This window comes from Geotrypetes seraphini, chromosome 1, assembly GCF_902459505.1.
Source record: "Geotrypetes seraphini chromosome 1, aGeoSer1.1, whole genome shotgun sequence".
In the NCBI taxonomy this organism is placed as follows: domain Eukaryota; kingdom Metazoa; phylum Chordata; class Amphibia; order Gymnophiona; family Dermophiidae; genus Geotrypetes; species Geotrypetes seraphini.
The window spans coordinates 382,359,247-382,373,843 of NC_047084.1; the positions used below are offsets into that span (position 1 = coordinate 382,359,247).

Below are 14,597 nucleotides of genomic sequence, written 5' to 3' on the forward strand. Positions count from 1 at the left end.
ATTTATTTATTTAAAATATGTATTATCCCAGGACAAGCAAGCAGCATATTCTCACTGATGGGTGCTGGCACCGATGGAGCCCCAGTAAGGACACTTCAAGAACTTGAAAAAGCTCTTGACGCCCACATCGCGCATGCGTGAGTGCCTTCCCACACGAAGTATGTGCGCGGTCCCTCAGTTTCTTAGTTTCTGTGGAGCTAAGAAGTCACGTTTCAACGGCTGTTGAAAATTTTTTATTTCACTGCCTTCCCGCTTTCGTGGTTTTACTGACTTTTTGTCAGTTTCTTCTTTTCTGTCATTGGTTGGTTTTCTCCTTTAGACTTCAGGTCATTGTAGCAGTGAGTCTAATCCTGTTGACCTTTTTCAGTCCTATCTCTGGCTCCGCTTCGACGTCGATGACTGTCTTGATATGTGCATGTTCATCTTCGAAGCATGGAGTGACACCGATGGTACCGATCATCAGCTAAGGGTACTGGTGTTCCTTTCTTTTCTTCTATTCCGGAGCCACACCTATGGTTCTGGTCATGGACCAAGGGTACCGGTGTTCTTTTCTTTCTTTCTCTTCTGGAGCCACACCTATGGTACCGATCATGGACCAAGGGTACCGGTGTTCTTTTCTTTTCTTCTCTTCTGGAGCCACACCTATGGTACCGATCATGGACCAAGGGTACCGGTGTTCTTTCTTTCTCCTCCTCCAGGAGCGGCACCGATGATACCGGTCATGGCCCTTGAGTGCTGGTGCTTTTTTCTTTCTACTCTTGAATGACACCATTGGTACCGGTCATGTTTTCACTGTTCCTGTTGGTACCGGCTCTTCATTTTTAACAGTGTTTTCTTTCATGCCACGATTTTGGTCGGCGTCAGCATGTTTCCACTGTTCCTGTTGGTGATGTCGATGTTTCTAATTGGTGTTGACCTCCCTGTTCGATGTCGACTTCTCTCTCGACATAATATTACTGTTGTCATGTGTGATCGATGTCGCAGTCCATATCGACATCCAGGTCGATGTCAGACTTTCTTGTTGACATTGACACGTTCAACTGTGATTCCAGTTGTTTGGGTTGTCAGCCCTGTTGACATCGTCTCTTCTAGTGCTGCCCAGTTGAGTTTTTTGATTCTGGGGACTTTTTCACTTCTCTGCTTTTGACGACTCCTATCCCGTGACACCAGTTGTCGTTGCAGTTTCTGGTGTCGGTATTGTTCTGGTATGGGAAGGCTTTACAGTCATCAAGCTGTATTTGGCCTTTGACTTCGACTCCTTGATAGTCTTGGCTTTGACTGATTGAGAGACTTGGGGTGTCTTTTAGAACTATGCCCCATCTCTCTCTGAAGTGGTGGGTGCTTCTTCATCACATGTGCTTTTTTCCCTTGAGTGGGATTCGCAGAGCCTTCATAATTGCACCATTAGGGAATTTTCTGTAAATGCATTCCTTTGGGAGTTGACTTTGTACAGTCATTTCTTTCCCTATGGAATTTCTTTTCCTTCCTTGTCCTTATCTCCTCCAGGGTGGTTTGCTTCCCTTCCTGGATCTCTGTGGGGACTTTTTGGCATGTCCTATGAAGTAGTTCCCATGTGTCTTTGTTTCCTTCCTGGTAGAGTTCCTCCTCATGACTAGTGTGTTGTCCTCTGTCTTTCTATGCAGAGTGGACAAGGCTGGGGTCCGGTTCGCCAAACCGGCTTACTAGATTCCCCTACTGCCTTAATGGTTTTCCTTGACATTCATTGGTGTACACATTCCATGTAGCCGCTTTTCCATTTGAGTACCTGTTTTTTGCAGATCTGTTCTTTACGGATCTGGTCTCCATCTGAGTGTCTGTCTTTATCATTACTCAACAGGTCAAGTTATTGAATATGTCTGATTGGAGACGTGTTCCTGGGGCTGTGCTGGAACATGTTTCTTCTACATTATGGACCTGGTGAGTTTTCTCTGGCTGCATCTGTGTAGCAGTTTTCACTGTCACGGTGGCTATCTTCTCAGTCTTCCTGTACTCCTACGAGCCTAGGCTCTCCGAGTTTTCTTCATCTAGACTCCTGCTCTCAGACTCTGTTTTCTTTTGAGTCTGCATAGGATCTTAGGCAGTCCTTCCTGTTTTCTCCTGCTAATTCTCCTTGAAGGGTTCTCTTCGATTACTGGTCTTTCTCTTAATTGTCAAGGCCACTGGATGACTGTGTTTTTTCTGGATTTCAGACTTCATGGCTCTGCTTCCTGATTTTCTGGGCAGCCGCTACAGGTTCCAATTCATACGGCTTTCAAGCTTTGTTCTTCAACCGTACTCTTTACCTGTTTGGGGGTTTTTCCTCCCAGATTATTCAGGGTGTGTCTGATTGTGCTGGCCACATCTATTCAATTACAGGGCCTTCTTGGTTTTCCATTTTTCAAACATCTTTTTTTTTACCCGGTTGTTTTTTCAGTACCCGTATTCACGTCTGTGTTTCTTTGGGGTACTACTTGACTCCTCTCCTGAGAGTGTTTCTTTTTCAGATTGTTTTCAATCTTCCACATGTTGTTCCTTTTGAACAACAGGCATTCTCCTGTCTCTGTTATGCCATGGGTCAGCCTACATTCTTGTACTCTTCAGTGGTCTTTTGTTTCCAGTGGTCTTTTGTTTCCAGTGGTACCAGGTGAGGGCTTGTCTCTCAAAACTTGTATATCTTTGCTCTCCTTTAGTCTCTACGGAGGTTCCCTTTTCTATTTGTTAACTCCTTGCATGGTCTTCATGCTTACTGCATCTAATTTCTCCCTGGGGGGTTCATATGGGTATTCTACAGCCTCAGGGTCTTTCAACTGCCAGGCATCGGATTTTTCCCATTTTTTCTAATGATATTTTTAGGACCTCATGATTTTTATCATCTACTCTGTCCTCAAGTCCTCCTTCCTTGCACAGTCAATTCAGGGGTTTTACACTACATGTAATTGAGCAAGGAGTCTAGGGCTCTCTCCTGTTTTGTCAGGAGGCCCTGTTTTTGTGACCTTGGAGGCAATTGGCCATCTGCTCTTGCTGCTATTCATGGGGAGCTGAATTTTCTGGCAGCCAATTTCAGCAGGATTCTTTAATCCTTTTACTCCAGGATTTTTCTTCGTATGGCAACGGTTCTTTTTCTCCTGGATTGGGCGAGCATATTTTTATATGCATTCTCTTCGCTTCTTCTCCTGTTGGGCTTTTTCATCAAGCTCACGAGAGCTGTTATCACCATGATGCATGGTGACCCAGTCAACATGGGTTCTCCCTTCTTCGTCCACTCAAATTTTGGGAGCCCTTTCTTCTTCTCATTTTCCTGTTCGGTTCACTCCGACTCAGGACTCTTTGATTTCTTCCAATCTTCATTGGGTTTTTTTCTTTGGGGCTGCGTCCATTTCATTTACATCTTTTTCAGCCCGTTTGTTGATTTCTGCCAGGACAACAGCCACTCGCTGTTGTTGATATCAAAAGTGGTTTCGTTTTCTTTCCTGGTGTCTTTTTCTCTGCCTGTTTCTACCTTCCTAACCGGTGGTATTTTTTCTTTGTTTGATTCTAGTCTCGAGTCTATAGCTCTCAGACTTCTTTTTAATGCTTTTGCATTTTTTCCCTTGATCTTTCGAGGAGCAACCTCTTTCTGATTTCTTCTCTGGTTCCCAGGCTCATGACAGGGGTTTTTTCATGTGTGTAACCACACCTCATTCCTTCTTCTGTCATCTGGACTATTCCTGTGGTTCTTTCCTGGTTGTTAATGCTACTATTTGTATCAGTGGCGTCATCTTCTCTTGAGTTTATTACCTGGAAAATGGTTTTTCCTTATGTCTCTCACCTCTTCCAGGAGGATCGGAGAGTGTTCATGCCCTGCTAGCAGCTTCATCCTTATCAGTCTTTCATCAAGCCAAGGTGATTCTGCGTTCATGTCCACCGTACCTTCTACTATTTTCATTTCGCTCAGCCAGTTCTTCTGTCTGTGTTGTTTCCTGCATCTCATTTTTCCCTATGAGGATCCTGGCTTTATATGTTTTGTCCTATAAGCAATTTTTTTGTCCTCCTTGTTACACAGGTCGGAGCCACAGTGATTTTATTCCAACCTTTTCTTTTAATTCAACTCAGTTTGGATATCCTATATTCATGGGAACGATTTTAACTTGACTGATTGCCTCCCTCTTGTTCTTCTTTACTCAGACTGGCCTGGCACGGGGATATCATGTCCTAGACCCTAAGTTCTAGTTCTGGCAGCTTTTGTTGTTTTCCTTATAGTTACATTACTGAGGAATTCTGTACAGCTGCCACCTGGTCCTCAGTTCATTCCTTCATTTCTCACTATTGTCTGGTTTTTTTCTTCAGACGGCCATTATGTTTTCCAGTTGTATTTCTTTGGCCAACTCTCCCACCATCCCATCTCTGTTAGCTTGGAGGTCACCCATCAGTGAGAATATGCTGCCTGCTTGTCCTGGGATAAAGCACAGTTACTTACCGTAACAGGTGTTATCCAGGGAGAGCAGGCAGATATTCTCACAACCTTCCCACCTCCCCCGCTTGAATTCTTAGCTGGCTTATTTTAACTGAGGGACCGCGCACCTACGTCGGACGGGAAGGCATTCGTGCATGCGCGGTGCTGGCATCAAGAGCTTTTTCAAGTTCTTGAAGTGTCTGTACCGAGGCTCTGTCGGTACCGACACCAATCAGTGAGAATATCTGCCTGCTGTCCCTGGATAACACCTGTTACGGTAAGTAACTGTGCTTTATCCACCTACAACCTAGTCAACTTACAATGCAACATTCATAATCAGTTGAACAAATGAACATTGAACAAATACCACATCGTTTACATCACCCATAAGCTGTAATAATGATACGGAACAATCACTTAAGTTCATAGTTCTTTTCAATTAAATGCCTGGACAAAAAAATAACCCCCTCTTTTACAAAGCAGCACTAGCAAGTAGAGAAATAGGAAGTTTTGAAAGAGGGAAAGCTTCTGGGTTAGCATCAAGGCAACATGTGGAAACTGCTGCCACTGCCCCATTGAAAAGAGGAATGCAGCCAGGACTGCGGGAGCCCACCCTGTTTCCTCCATGCCAAGGCTGGGTCAAGGTACACCACTGCTGGGAGGGACTGGGCTATGCCCTTGCACAATCCATGCCTGTGTCTACTCTTTCCCTTCTCCTGCCTCTCTAACAATTCCTTTTTCTTTTTCCAGGTCATCTACAAAGGCTGAAATTTTGAATTCCTGCCTGCCAAAGGATACTCCACTAATATCAGAAGTCTGCAGAATATTCTGTATCAAAGGATCTAGAGTTAAAATTAACAAAAGAGTGATGGGGGCAATCCTGCTGAGTACCCTTCTTAATCTCGAAAGGCTGAGAGAGCATCCCATTTACCCAGATAGATGCCAAAGGAGAAAAAGAAAGTGCTTGGATGGCAGCCAAATAAAACACCCCAAAAGCATAATGCCATAAAACTGCAAATAAAAAGGTCCAAGAGACCCGGTTAAACGCTTTTTCTGCATCAAAACTGGCCAGGAGGGATGGTAAGTGGAGATTAGCAATATTCTACAGTGAGGCCAAGATGCGCAAAGGTTATGGGCCACTTTTCAGTCCTTCACAAATCCCATCTATAGAACCACTATGAGATCAGGAAGTATACATGCCATACGATTAGCCAGAATTTTTGCAAACAACTCTGCCTCAGTATTTAGAAGCGAGATCAGTTGATAAGAACCCGGCAGATTCGGATCTCGACCCGGCTTCAATAATACCACTATATGAGCATCCCACAATGAATGTAGGCATTAAAAGAAGAGGCCAAAACAGGTGTTATCTCAGCATGTAATAATTTATAAAATTCAGAATGAAACCCATTGGGTCCCGGAGCTTTCCAGCTGCACAGTCCATCACCTGCCATGCCCACATCCAAGGTTCATAGATGAGAGCATGATCCAAGACACAATAGGAACCTATCCCTGCCAGTTGTGTTTGAGAAAATAAGCTTTTAGAGAGTAGCCAATAATCAATTCTAGATTGAGATCCATGGGCTCTGGAAAGATAGGTGTAATCCCTCTCCCCAGGGTGCAAATTTCACCAAACATCTAAAAGATCAAGAGAAGAGCAAAGGTAGGGAATGTCTCTAGTTCTATCTATACGATCCTGTGGTCAGGGATTAGACTTATCCATGCTTGGGTCGTGAATCAGATTGAAATCCCTGCCTATCACTAGAGGTATCCCAGAAAAGTGATCCAAGGCTTGAAATACAGCCATGTAGAAGAACTTCTCATAGGCATACGAGACATAAATGTTGAAGAGTAAGAGATTTGTCAATTCAGAATCACATGGGCCAAAACAAAACGACCTGAGGGATCTGCTCAAACGTCTCTCACTGTCACAGCCAGAGTCTTCTGAATTAGAATCAATACTCCAGCCTTCCGATGTACCGTTTCTGCTCCTATCACCTTACCTACCCACCAACGCTTAAATTTCTCATGAAGGTCACCTGACGCCATGAGCGAGTGAGGATGTGTTCCTGCTCAGCTCCGAGACCCCGTCTCTACCCTCGCGCTTACCGCCGGAATTCGGACCGCACACGAACGAAGACTGCCTAGCAACGGGAGCCGGATCGCATGGAACGATATTTAACACGTTCCCAGGAGGCGGCGCACATGAAACCAGCGCGCAAAGACAAGGAGCGTGCGAGCCCCGGGGCAGGCAAGATGGCGGCCGCATCCGGAACGGCGGTCACAGAATTTTCGGCTGGGGCACTGCTGGAACTGAAGGCGGCGGTGGCGCAGGTACTGGGCCCCCAGATGGAAGCCTTAACCACACAGATGACCAGACTTGAGCAGCTTATGTCAGACACGACGGCCCGAACGACCGAATTGGAGCACTGTGTATCAACAGCAGAAGACACCCTAAACTCACATGAATTGGATCTCTCGGCCCTGCAAGAAACGGTTCATCTACAAGCTGCTAAAATAGATGATCTAGAGAACCGTTCTCGCCGAGGGAACCTGCGCTTTATGGGAGTGCCTGAAACTATACCAGATAACCAATTAACTGCTGAGCTGGAGGGTTGGCTGGAGCTAGAATTTCCAGACACTGAATCTCTGGGCCCACTGTGCCTAGAACGGGCACATCGCCTTGGCCCACGTCCGACCAGGGATTCCAGGCCTAGGGTGGTGATCGTGAAAATCCTCAACTACAGACACAAACTGGAGATCCTGCGACAGTACCGAGCTAAACGTGACACCGTGAAGTTTAGAGGTTCTGCAATTCGAATAAGCCAGGATTATTCAGCAGCTCTCACTGAACGCAGAAAAGCCTTCTACCCACTGTGTTCTAAGCTGGAGGAAAACAAGTATCGTTTTCAATTTATCTATCCAGCGGTCTTGAAGATTAACCATGAGGGCTCATGGCACGTGTTCACCGAGGCCTTGGCAGCCGCAGACTATATAAACAAGACTGTACAACCGACATCAGAGCCGACATAGGAACGGACGAAGAGGCAACGCTTTCTACACCAGACGGTGGTTCCTGCAATCGTAACGTTGAATATTACAGAACTGTTTACAGTTTGACATGATGGGGGCACTGTTGATTTACTGTTTGCAGGGGTAGGGGTGGGGTCTTGTGAGGCGCCATTCTCGGACCTACCACATATTCCTTCGGGGATATGGTTTTTGGGATTTCTGGGGGTAAGGGGGGGGGGGGAGAAGATGTGTGGGGAACAGCCTACTGAACTGTTATTGGGGATGTTGTTTATTCATTTCTGCCTGATTATTAGATGCTACAGGGACATTATTGTTCACCTGGGTGAGGCTGGGCACCTGGGTGTTGATTACTTGCAGCTGGATAGATCAAGCTGTTGGTGCTTTGACCCTGGGTGATCACTCTCTCCGTATTCTGTCATGGAATGTGTCGGGGATTTCATCACCAATTAAGCGTACGAAGCTCTTGAGACAGATAAAACATCATAGGGCCGACTTAGCATGCCTCCAGGAGACTAAATTGACCCAGGAAGAACACCAAAAATTACAAAGAGGCTGGGTGGGTTCAGTTTATTCGGCTTCATCTTCTGGGAAAAGAGCCGGGATATGTCTGCTAATACGCAAGGGACTACACTGCTCTGTAACGTTACTTTCTGAGGATCCTGAGGGTAGATATTTATTCTTGAAGATATCTATGCAGGGCACAGACTTCCGGCTGCTGATCGCATATGGGCCAAACGCGTACTCCCAAGAATTTTTTGATAAATTAGTATCACTGGGCCTGCAAGACACCTCACTGCCTTTGATAATAGCCGGAGACCTTAACCAAGTGCTGGACACCTCCTTAGATCGTTCCGGTTCCCAAACATCGACGGTGCCAAATTTAAACAAAGGTATCCCTTTTCTTTGTCAATCATTGGGTTTGGTAGATCCATGGAGACTTCTCCACCCAACAGAGCGAGATTACACACACCAATCCCGTGTACACGGATCATTTTCACGTATAGACTATGTGCTCGTTTCGGAATCTTGGTTTATTCGAGTCTCTGAAACTACTATAGGCCCAATGGAAGTGTCAGACCATTGTCCCATTTGGATAGACCTGGTTTGGGGACAGCCTCCTCTCGGAGCCCGCCGGTGGAGATTCCCATCCTATCTCCATGATGACCCTGACTTTGGGGCCTACCTCCGAGCACGTTGGGAAGATTTCTTGATGAATAACGCACAACATCGTACAGAACCGTGTCTGTTTTGGGAAACCGCTAAATCGGTTCTCAGGGGGGAGATCATTGCCTATATTGCGGCAAGGAATAAACGTATAGCGGCTAGTATTATAAGCTTAGAAAGAAAATGCTCGGCCTTGAAGGCAGATTTTATATGTACACCAACCACTGCCTTGAGGGAAGAACTTCATGTAGCCCAAGTAGCTCTTAATACATTAATACATGACCGTACCAAACGCTCTATTATTTACCGCAAATACAAATTTCATAGGTACGGAAATAAACCGGGCCGGATGCTTGCCTCATTAACTAAGAATTGGCAGGACTCCAGATATATTCCAAAAATTAGGCACGGTCCCTCTACCTATCACACCGCTCCAAAAGACATTGCGGACGCATTCTATCAGCACTTATCGACATTTTACGCGAATCCCAGACCATACTCAGGCCCTGATGTTCTAGATTATTTAACTGATGCTGGCCTGCCTAGTTTTACTGAACACCAACGAGAAACTCTGAACAGACCACTGCAAGGCCAAGAGATACAAAAAGCCATTAAAACCTTGCGTTCCTGCACAGCCCCGGGCCCTGACGGGTTTTCGGCGGAATTCTATAAGATGATGTCACCCCAGCTCTGTGAGTCATTGATGTCTTACTATGAGGAGGTGACGGAGACTGGAGCTTTCCCGGCTTACGCTAATTCAGCCACTATTACACTGATCCCTAAACCGAATAAACCCAGGGAGGAGGTTGACTCCTACAGACCTATATCCCTGCTCAATTTGGACATAAAAATTCTATCCCATTTGTTGGCAAATCGATTGACTCCGCTTTTATCTCACATCATATCATCCGCACAGGTGGGCTTTGTTCAGGGTCGCCACTCTGTCCTCAACGTACGACGCACTCTTTTGGCTATGGCTAGGGCGCAGGAATCGCGCGTTGGGGGCATTTTGGTGAGCCTGGATGCGGCCAAAGCATTCGATCAGGTCCTGTGGCCCTACTTGTTTTCAGTTCTTGAATATGCAGGTATAGGCGGGCATTTTCTAGCCGCATTGCGAGCATTATACACATCCCCCACTGCATCCATATTGGTAAACGGAGTCTTCACACCGCCCTTTGAGGTGGGCAGGGGGGCACGCCAGGGTTGCCCATTGTCGCCGTTACTATTCATACTATACCTGGAACCTCTCCTCAGAACAATTCAAAGAGATGACATTTTAGTCGGATTAATGGAGGGAACATCCCAATTACGGGTATTAGCATTTGCTGATGACATCTTGCTGACCCTGGCTTGCCCCCAGCAATCCCTGACTAGAGCCCTTAAATTATTGGACGAGTTCCATTTATTCTCTGGCCTAATCTTAAACAAACAGAAATCCTTAGTTATGCCTTTGCAAGATGAGGTTCGAACTTCCTGGCAGGGGCCCTTTCAATTGGAATGGGCCTCGAAATCCTTACGCTATCTGGGGATTTGGATCCCGCAAGACTTAACTCAATTATATAAGCTTAATGTTCTCCCCCGGCTCCAACAAACGGGACAGAGACTTCGAGCCTGGCGCTCTTACCCTTTATCTCTATTAGGACGAATAGCCCTGTACAACATGATGATTATCCCCCAATGGTTGTATTTATTACAGACATTACCCTTGTTGTTACAACATCGACACCTAAGTGTTCTTCACAAGTCATTAAATGGGTATCTGTGGGGTGGCAGGCGCTCGCGTATACCCCTCCGTACACTTTTCTTACCCGTAACCAAGGGAGGCCTTGGACTATTACATCTGGGGAGAATGAATATGGCATGCCAACTTCGACATCTAAATGATTGGCTCTGTGGGACCTCCCATTTTTCAGCGGCTGAGGTTGAATGCCTTGCATTTACACCCTTTCATTGCAGCTATTTACTACATGCTTCCACATTGCCTGTGCGTACTCAGCATTATGGGGATTTTTTACTGGTTCCGTTGAGGAAAACTTGGAAGAAACTGTGCAAACAACTGCACATTAGACCGGACGTAACACCTTATTTACCAATACATGGCAATGTTGTTTTTGCTCCTGGACTAGGTCTAAGGGCCCCTTCTAGGTGGGCCCAAGGGGGGGTGTTTTATCTGTCTCAGGTATTAAACGCGGATGGTACCCTTTATTCATTTCAGAAATTGTTAGATGCTCATATTTTAACTGCTAATGACTGGCTGAGTTACGGACAACTGTTATACTATGTGAACTCTTTACCTAGACAGGCTTTATCGGACACTGTCCAAGATACATTATCTGAAGCCCTCAGTCTAACAACACAAGACCCCACCCCACTCAGTGTTTACCATCGTTATCTGCAAGGGTTGGCTGGGGACCTTGACTATAGAACCTTGGCTGAATCCTGGTCCTTGGACTTACAAACCACAATCACAGAGTCCATGTTAAAGAGGAGCTTTAAATTGAGATCAAATATCCTGGTAGCAGCAATTGAAAAGGAACGATACTATAAATTTTTGGTTCGCGCCTACATGGCTCCCACAAGAGCATACCAAGCCCACATCAGTACTTCAGCAGGATGCCCCAGATGCGCGGCTGCCAGAGCTACTCTTGGACACATGTTTTGGCTATGCCCCGGTATTCAAGCCTACTGGCAGCGCATAGGGCTCATAATACAGTCCCTATGGAACTGCTCCTGGACACAGACGTCGACTTTTTTCTTTACATTGAAATTCTCACTGGACCCAGTTAAGCCAGGAGTGAATGCATTTGTCCAAAGGGCTATCCTGGTGGGCATAAAGACTATTTTACAATGCTGGTTGTCCCCACAAACGCCTACCGTCTCACATTGGCGGACTCAGATGATTTATTGGGCTGGTTTTGAAAGACAGGATATTCTTGACATACATTCTAAAAAAGGGGTTCTATTTCTTCGTTGTTGGAGACCTTTTTGTTCTACTTTGTCTCCCGTAGCGAAAGCTCGATTATTGGAGTGAATATATTCAGGCATGTATGACAGTGGCTGTTCCCTTTTCGGGGGGGAAGGGGGGGAGGGAATGGAAGGGGAGGACATGTTTCTTGTGTATCGCACTATGTTTGACTTGTATCTTATGTTTGCTGTTTCTCGATAATAATAATAAAACAAATTTAAACATAAATTTCTCATGCTCAACAGAGGTCAGGTGTGTTTCTTGCAAAAAGACTAGATCTGCCTTTTGACAGTTCAAGGTTTGCAACATTTTTTTATCATTTAACTGTTGAGGTCACCCCATTAACATTCCATGAAATCAATTTAACCATTAGTCTCCCTCTAGAGCAGTGGTTCCCAAACCTGTCCTGGGGGACCCCCAGCTAGTCAGGTTTTCAAGATATCCCTAATGAATATGCATGAGAGAGATTTGCATACCTGTCACTTCCATTATATGCAAATCTCTCTCATGCATATTCATTAGTTAAATCTTGAAAACCTGACTGGCTGGGGGCCCCCCAGGACAGGTTTGGGAACCACTGCTCTAGAGTATAAAGTTAGTCATATAGTATTAGTTAGTAAGGGGGACCGTCCCAACCCACAGTCCCATCCCAGTGAGAATTGTCCAAATATGCACAAGATAAGGATACAAGACTTCTCATAGCCTCTGTAGACCCTGGGGTCAGCGCCTTCTTCCCCTCCCCCCCCATAAAAAACCCAACAACAAAATAGAGGGTAAGAGAAAGGAAAAAGAATACAGAAAAAGAAAAAGAAAGGGAACATTGATGCACAATTAGAAAAAGAACACTGTGAAAAATCCCTCCCAAACCACCCATACCCCCAAAATAGCTCCCCCCCCCCCATTCAACCACAAAACAACATGTCCCTTAGGACAACAGAGGGCAGCCTAGAGCTACCTTTGTACCCCCCTCTCTAACTCCAATAACAAATAGTGAACAGTGAAACTTTAAGGATCCATAATCAACTGTAAACCAAACCCCAACATCCCAGACATAGAACATCAGTGTCCCATCCGGCAAAGGAGCCACATGCAGTGTACATAAATCATCCTTAACCTTCTTGTGGCAAATACATTTAACCTTTAGACCCAGACCGTTATATCACAGTTCCATCTTTTAAATTCAATCACATGGTGACCACACTTACTATCATCCATACCGAGCTCACATCACTACACATCCTCCATCATCCTCCCCTTATACCCTCCAGCTAAAGAACCTTCAGCCCCCTCTCATACAGCACAAATGCACTCCAGACAGCACTCAATCATCTGGCAAACTAACAAAAGTCTCTCGTGCTTCTTATCCATCAGTAGTTAGTCGAATGATCAAGTCCATGGCATATCTGCTGAAAAACAAAAGGTTAGAGCTGGTACTGGTCAAAGAAACTACAGCTTCATGTCCAGGGATCAGAGGGTCACCAAGTGGAGAAAGGTTATAAATCATATCCAAAAGCTGGCGTGCAGGAGGTCCAGAGAACAGCCAAGAAGTGCCAACCCTACTGTGGTTGTCTCCTACTCTGCTCGCTCATCCACGAGGGCTCCCCACCAATCTATATAGGTCACATAATAAAGAGCCCTCCAAAAGCTCTTAGAAAGTCATCCCAAAGTCAATGACACCGGTATCCAATCTAGCAGTTAGGCTGTGTCAAACATAGAACGCCATAATAAGCAAAGGTAGGCTAAGGAGGCTCAGCTGTATGTGGGCATTGGGATGGCTTGTACAGTTCTCCATACAGAAACCCAAAGAAAAGATCACATGAAGTAGCTGGTAGATGGGATAGCCTTCTGAGCTAGTAGATAGGATAGCCATCTGAGCCACAAAACGGGTAGCATCTTCCAGCTTGTCAAAAGATGAGGTTTCCCTTCATAATAAATCTTAAACTTGGCAGGAAAGAGCAATGCAAACTGAATATTCTTGCGATGTAAATCAGCACATAATGGAGCATAAGTTCTGCATTGCATGGACACCCTAGCTAAATAATCCTGGAAACAAAGTACCTGCTTGTTGTCATACACCAGTGGATCCTTTAATCGCACACAGAATTTCAATCTTTTGTATGTAATTTTAAAAAGTCTGAAGATCACAATGCGGGGTCCCTCCGCCTGTGCCCGTTTTGGGCCTAATCTGTGCACCCGTTCTATGAGCAGTGGTTCTGCGGACGACTGCAAGGCTAGAGTCTCCACCAGCCATCGTTCCAGGAAACTGTATAGCTCCATATTTGCTATACTTTCAGGTGGTCCAACCAGACGGAGGTTTCTCTGACGCAATCTGTTTTCAAAATCATCGAGTTTATCTTCTAGAGCTTTAACTTTATTCTGGAGCATCATTTCCATGGTATTCATGTGTGTAACATTGTCCTCCAGTGTCGACACTCGTTGGTAGAAAATTCACCGGTAAGTGATTCCAAACGCCCATCATCATCATCATCTAATTTATCCATAATTGTTTGCAAGCATTGGTCTAAAGAGGATTTAATAGCTCCTTTAACTTCAGCAACGATCTCTTGCACCCAGGCAGAGCTTACTGTAGCGCTAGCTGGCCCATCCCCATTGGTCATCTTAGGCTCTGCATGTTTCCCTTTCTTTTTGTCTTTTTGGGGGGGCTTTGTTGCCCTAACAGATGATCCAACACCGGATTTTGAAGCTCAAGGAACTAATCTTGGCAGGTAGGGCACTCTCAGAAAAATTATGGCATAGATTGAGGGTTAAATTTGCTGATATGAGAGAGGAGTTCAGGAGCTCGAGGCACACACGTCTGCTTGCTAGCTCAGCATCACGTGATCCCCCAGCCCCCACCCCACCCTCATCTGTCTTTAAAGCAGAAGCTTCTCCATAATCTCAAGGACCACCACTCCCTGTCCTCCCTCAAACCTCCCTAGAACCTCCCCTTCATCCCCATGATTTACCCGGTGGACTTCCCTGGTATCTAGTGGGATGGGGCATCTACTTTAAATTCTAATGGGG

General features: G+C 45.5%; 1 protein-coding gene across 5 annotated transcripts in view; it reads right to left on the reverse strand.

The window, feature by feature from the left end:
- Positions 1 to 14,597, reverse strand: part of LOC117346450 — a 133,409-nt gene that overhangs the window by 62,045 nt on the left and 56,767 nt on the right. The gene's annotated exons all lie outside the window — the stretch shown is intronic.